Source organism: Chelonoidis abingdonii, chromosome 14, assembly GCF_003597395.2.
Source record: "Chelonoidis abingdonii isolate Lonesome George chromosome 14, CheloAbing_2.0, whole genome shotgun sequence".
In the NCBI taxonomy this organism is placed as follows: Eukaryota; Metazoa; Chordata; order Testudines; family Testudinidae; genus Chelonoidis; species Chelonoidis abingdonii.
This window is the reverse complement of record NC_133782.1, coordinates 37,328,085-37,334,152: the sequence shown is the minus strand read 5'-3', so window position 1 is coordinate 37,334,152 and position 6,068 is coordinate 37,328,085. Positions and strand designations below refer to the sequence as shown.

Below are 6,068 nucleotides of genomic sequence, written 5' to 3'. Positions count from 1 at the left end.
TATTCTCCTTGCGTGATATTCAGTTATTGTAGCGCATCTGAAGTATGTATCATTTATATCTCTCTGACAGTGCTTCAACTGGATCAGTTCTGTGCAGCCTTCCATCATGTTCCATGGTGTGTATGTTACTGGCATGTCTTCTCTTCTTCCGTGCATGGACCACATATCTCATCCCTCCTTCCGTGAAGGAACCATCTATCATACTTCTTCCGTGGCCAGCTATATATTTCCTTTATAGAATCAACCATGTTTTCAATCCTCAATGGTATATATGTATCCAACATAAGATATGGAATGATCCTCTTATAGCTCTCGTGTCTCAACTGCAACTGGACTTGTCACTTTGGGCGCGCAGTTTCACCCCAGTACACAAGAAGCACGAACTGGGCTGTGAGCTCAGGATAGTGTCCATTTATTCATTGTTGTCACGAGGCACAGATTATTTTACAGGAGCTTGTTGGATGTGCTGCATGGGCTGGTAGAGATTCTTCATTTACCGAGACTCTTGCTGATGCTGCGTTGGTGTGACTTCATGGGGGTTCATGGACATGCGGTTAGTGTCCCTGTGTTCCCAGTGGCCGGTGTGCTTTTCAGCTTGCTGTAGAGGAAGAAGTTCGAGTCTCAAGGCTCCATCTTTGATGGGCGGCGGTGATATCTCTTCTTTGCTCGTGGGCCGGTGCTGTACGGTGCATCGATAGGTGTTAGACTCCCAGCTGGTGGCCGTGACGGTGACCTGGCTGCTGAGCGAGTAGAGGCCGCTGGAAGGTTGCAGCACGGAGGGATAGGTCCTCACGCCTGAGGAGCCGACTTTGGGGCTCCATGTCACGGTGACCGGCTCGGGGAAGTAGCCTTTGGCCAGGCAGCCGAAGGTGACCTGGGAGGTGGTGACTTCACCGGTGCAGGAGGTCAGGGGGAAGACAGATGGGGCCGTGTTGCTAGCTGCAAAGGAGAGAGAGAGCGAGGCCATGAGACACAGCTCCACTGAGCCCTGCCCCGCTCCGTGCAGCATAGGCCCTAGCTTGGCACTGGGGCCAGCACTCAATGCCGGGGGAGAGCGTCCCCTAGTGAGCCCCACTCTGCTCCATTCACACAGCACAGTTTGGGGTGCGACTGTTGACAGTTGCAAGGTCTTACTAATGTCTGTGTGTAAGTGGGCACCTGAGATAGGCTGCCCCCCGTCTTCCAGGTTGTGTCACAGACTGAGCAGGATCAGGGCCCGCTGGTCACTTGGCACTAAACAGACCCTGTTGTACTAGCGATTTTAGCTTGAGTACGAATATTAAATGTTATATTCTCATTAGACTTCTAGGTGGTAACATCATTGGCCACTGCTGGCTCGTAAGCATTTCTATGGCTCAAACGCACGTGGTTAGATAACCTCGGAAAGACTGGGACAGTCCAATTGAACCTGGGACGTATGGGCCCTTTGGGTTAGAGTTGGGGTTATAATTATACACGGGGAGGAGGATTAAGGGTTAGCGGTTAGGTTAGGTGCTGGGGGTAAGGGCTATAGGTTGCAGAGATGGAATTAAGGGCGATGGTTTAATGGTTTGGGTCAAATACCCTTCCACCCTCACGTTCAATATTTGGCATGTTGTGATTCGATTTCTAGGCTTTCAGCCATCAGATTCCTACCGGGTCTGATGCCATTTCTCAGAGGAGTTCCTGAGACTCTTGGGTCCTCACCGAAGGGATTAATTTGCAAGGTCTGATAGTTCTTGTGTTGGGATGCTTGATACCAGACTGGAGACACCAAAACTGTTATGCTCAGAGGATCAACGTGGGGAGGTTCGGGTTAGAGCTGAGGTTATGGTTAGGGGTATAATTGGTTGTTAGTATTTGTATCACAGTGGTCTTGAAAACCCAATCTAGGACCAGGTCTCACTGTACCAGGAACTTTACAGAGAAATAACAATGAGGACTCTACTGATCCCAGGGCCATTGCAGCCTGAGCAATCTAAGGTCAGGGTTTGGGGGATAAGGTTGGGACGTTAGGGTTAGGGGTTAGAGGTTGGGTTTGAAGAGAGGGTCAGAGTTGGCAGTCAGAGTTAGGGAGTAGGGGTTAGAGAGCCGGGGTTAAGGATGAGGATGGGACTCTAGGGAAAGGGGGAGGATTAGGGTGTTGGGGTGAAGGAATGGGTGCATCTGTTGAGGGTTAGGATGCTGGGGTTAGGGTCATGGTTAGGGAGTTAGGACAGAGTTGGGGGTCTAAGTAGTTGGGTTTAAGGTTTGGTTTATGGTCATAGTTCTGGGGTTTGGGTAAAAAACCTTCCCTTCCCCAAACTCATTTGTCGACTGTTTATCACCACCCCTAGCTCATGACCTTCCTAGCCAGGTTCCCACTCAAGAAACCACTCAGATTCTAACCAATTGGGATGAATATTTTCTGGATACTTTCTCAAACTGTGCAGGAGAAATCTCTCAAGAATTCCAGCTGCGTCACTTTCTAGGTGCCCAAAGCTGAGGTGCTTTGGGGAGCACTTACCGGGGTCTGCATCTCCAGTGGGCTTTAGCTGGAGACGTCAGAGCTCGTCCCCCGGAAAGGAAGCCCAACGCGTCTCCAGCTGAGTGCGCCGCAAAAACGGAGCCAGCTCAACTCAAAGGCCAAGTTAGGAAGCGGATCCCTGAGCTGTCGCCTCTGAGCGGCCAGTTCCGTCCAGCCCCAAGCAGCTGAGCTCACATCTAGCTGTGCTGGGAATCCCCCCGCCCAGCTCTCAGCATGGAGCATGAGCACAGAGCTGGTGGAGGGAGGCAGCGCCGGCTGAGAGAGACGCGTTCCTGCACTGGGTGAGTTCAGGGGGTTACCTCTGACAAGGACATGCCAAAGGGGAAATTTGTGCCTCAGTTTAGAAATATTTTGTTTGCAAACATTTGTTACTGGGCTAAAGATAGGAGACAATAAAATCCCCTTAAAAGAATTCAGCTGTTCCCCCGAATGTCTAGTTGCAGCCCCCCAACTCTGAGCACCCCACATCTGCTAATATCCCTCAGTCTTGACCCACAACCCCTGCTAGCCAAACCCTGAGGTTCCGCCCCCTACTCTGCTGGTTCCCCCATTACCGATGTGCAGCCCCTGCTAGCCCAGCCCTGGCCTCCCCCACCCAGCTCTGCCAGTGCCCCCCACTCCCAAACCGCAGCCCCTGCCAGCCCAGCCTGCCAGCCTGTTATCTAAAACCGTGCTGGAGCCCTCACTCGCAACCTGCAGCCTCCCCTGATACCTTCAGCCCTGGCTCCCCTACGTGGTTTTCTGGTGCACCTCCCTTCCTCCCTCCAAACATTAGCCCCCTGCTAGCCAGCCCCTGGCCGCTCCCAACCTTTGGTTGACACCTCACTCCTGACCTGCATCCCCTGCTAGCCGAACCCCTGTGGTGCTCCTCACTCCCACCCGCAGCACTGCTAGCTCAGCCCCGGCGCCACCCTGCGGTGCCGACTACTTCCGACCTTGCAAGCCCCTGCTAGCCATCCCCTGCCTCGACCAGCTCTGCCGGTGCCCCTCACTCCTGACGAGCCACCTGCTAGCCCGCCCTGCTGGTGCCCCTCACGCCCGCTCCAGCACCTGCTAGCTAGCCCTCCGGCGCCAGCCCTGCCGGTGCCCCTCCTCCGACTGCAGCCCTGCTAGCCCACCCTGCCCCCCGGACCACTACTGCCGGTGCCCTCATCCCGACCTGCAGCCCCCTGCTAGCCCAGCCCTGCCCCCTTAGCCCTGCCTGAGTGCCCCTCACTCCCGATCGCATCCATGCTAGCTCTGCCCTGCCCCCACCGTAGCCCCTCTCGGTGCTCCTTCACTCCCGATCTTGCAGCCCCTGCTAGCCCAGCCCTGCCCCACCCACCCTGCTGGTGCCCTCACTCCCAACCCATAGTAACCTCCTAGCCCAGCGCTGTCCCCCTCGCCCTGCCGTGCCCCTCACTCCCGATCTGCCGGCACCTGCTAGCCAGCCTGCCTCCCGAGCTCTGCAGTGCCCCTCACTCCCGCCCTCAGCCCCTGCTAGCCCAGCCCTGGCCCTCTCCGCCTACCGGTGCCCCTTCACTCCGACTTGCAATCCATTCTACCAATCCCTGCCCCCACCCCAGCTGGCCGATGCCCCCTCACCCGACCCGCAGACCTCTGCTAGCCCAGCCCTGCCCTACCCAGCTCTGTTGCGCCCTCACTCTCGACCTACATCCCCTGCTAGCCCAGCCCTGCCCTCTCCACCTCCAGTGCCCCTCACTCCCAACCCGCAGCCCTCTGCTAGCCGCCCTGGCTCTCCCTGCAGCCCTGCCGGTGTCCCTCATCCTGATGTGCAGCCCCTGCTAGCCCAGCTCGACCCCTTTCAAAGCTGTTATCACAGCTTATAGGTGGAGTGTGAGAAAAGCAACTCTGTTCCCCCATCTCTGCCTGGGGGAAGGGCACAGCCTGGCCTGTGTTACCCACCTGCCCCTCAGCTCTAACCACTAGACCCACTGCCCTCCCAGCTGAGGAGAGAACGCAGGAGTCCTGGCTCCCAGCCCTCTGCTCTGACCCACTTGCCCCAGCTCCCCTCCCAGAGCTGAGGGGAAGAACAGGAGTCCTGGCTTCCAGCCCCACACCCTGCTCTAACCACAGAACCCACTCCCTCCCAGACCGGGGAGAGAACCCAGAGTCCTGGCTTCCAGCCCCTCCCCCAACACCAGACCCCACTCCCTGCCAGAGTGGGGAGAGAACCCAGAGTCCTGCTCCTCTCTCTATAAAGTTTCCTCTCTAAAGGGTTCATTCTGAGGAGTTAAAAAACCCTGTACTCACCCCAATAGTAGCCACTTCCCTCTAATTTACTCACCAATTCTCAGCCCTGGTGGGTTGCAGCCGCAACTGTAAACCGGGGAGTTGTGTCCTGCATCCCACTGAGGTCTGTGTCGTTGGATTGTTCATCTGAGGTTTCTTTGCCTGTTGGACATCCTCTTCTTCCTCAAATGGTCACCAAAGATAATTATAGGTTATATCGCTCAGTGACTCCCACGCAGGAAGCTTCAGTGTTGAAGCTGGCGAGAAGATGTGAAATTGGATTGGATGGGGGCAAACACTGGGGTGAAAAAACAACTTGTCACTTGTCTCAACTTCCCCTTTTGGCCCTATTGGTCGTTTGCTGCATCTCACCAGAGATTTGGTCACGGAGTCTGCAGACTTCTGAAAGATGAAGTCTCTAGGGGGTGGGGGTGAACCTGCCATAGGGTGCAGTGTGCTGAAGAACCAAACTTTACTGCTGTCCTGGAGCCAGGGAACAGAACCCAGGAGTTCTGGCTCCCAGCCCTGCCCCCGTCTAACGTGAGTCTGGGATAGACTGATCCTGGAAAGGGAAGGATAGTGAAGATGATAGCTATTCAAATGTTTCCTGCAGCAATCTCTCTGTATGCATCACAAGCTCTTAACGGACTGAGAGATCTAGTGGGTTTGTGTGTTTAGGGGTTGGGAATCAGGGCTCCTGGGGTCTATCTGTGACTCTGGGAAGGAGCAGGGTTGTGGTGGAGTGGAGAGGTGAGTGGGCTGACAGCCAGGACTCCTGGGTTTTATGCCAAGCTCTGTAGAACCCCTTCTGAGGTTGGAGTCCCATCAATTTTTGGGTTTAGGATTCTCAGTTCGAGACATCCTCACTTGCCTTTCTCTCAGACAGAGCTCCCACAAGCCCCTCTGTGTTCCCTTTGTTCCCCTGTTGTGACAATGTCGCCGGAGAGCCCCACTTGTGAGGTGACTGTAGCCTGCCTAGTGACCGGGCTATTTTCCCGGAGCCCGTGGACATCAAGTGGAATTCCGGCAGAGTGACCAACGGGATCAAGACTTCCAGCCACGGCACAGAGCAGTGGCGGGCCTTCACCCTCATCAGCCAGCCACCGTCCCTGCCTGGGACCTGGCGCACAACTCCTACCCCATGCAGTGTGGAGCACACCCCATCCCGTAAAAGATAGATGTGGAGATCACGAATGGTGAGCTATGTTGGGGTGCCAGAGAATGCGAAAGGACTGAGGCAGAAGGGTGCACTAGAGTGTCGGAGGGAGTGGGGAGATAGAATGATAGAGTCCATGGAAGGAGGAATAGAGAAGAAAAGGGATGGATGTAT

At 55.4% G+C, this 6,068-nt stretch overlaps 1 gene segment (V, D, J or C); it reads right to left on the bottom strand.

Moving 5' to 3' along the window:
* LOC116818425 (immunoglobulin heavy constant gamma 4-like) overlaps positions 1-6,068 on the bottom strand; it is a 320,687-nt gene that overhangs the window by 146,422 nt on the left and 168,197 nt on the right.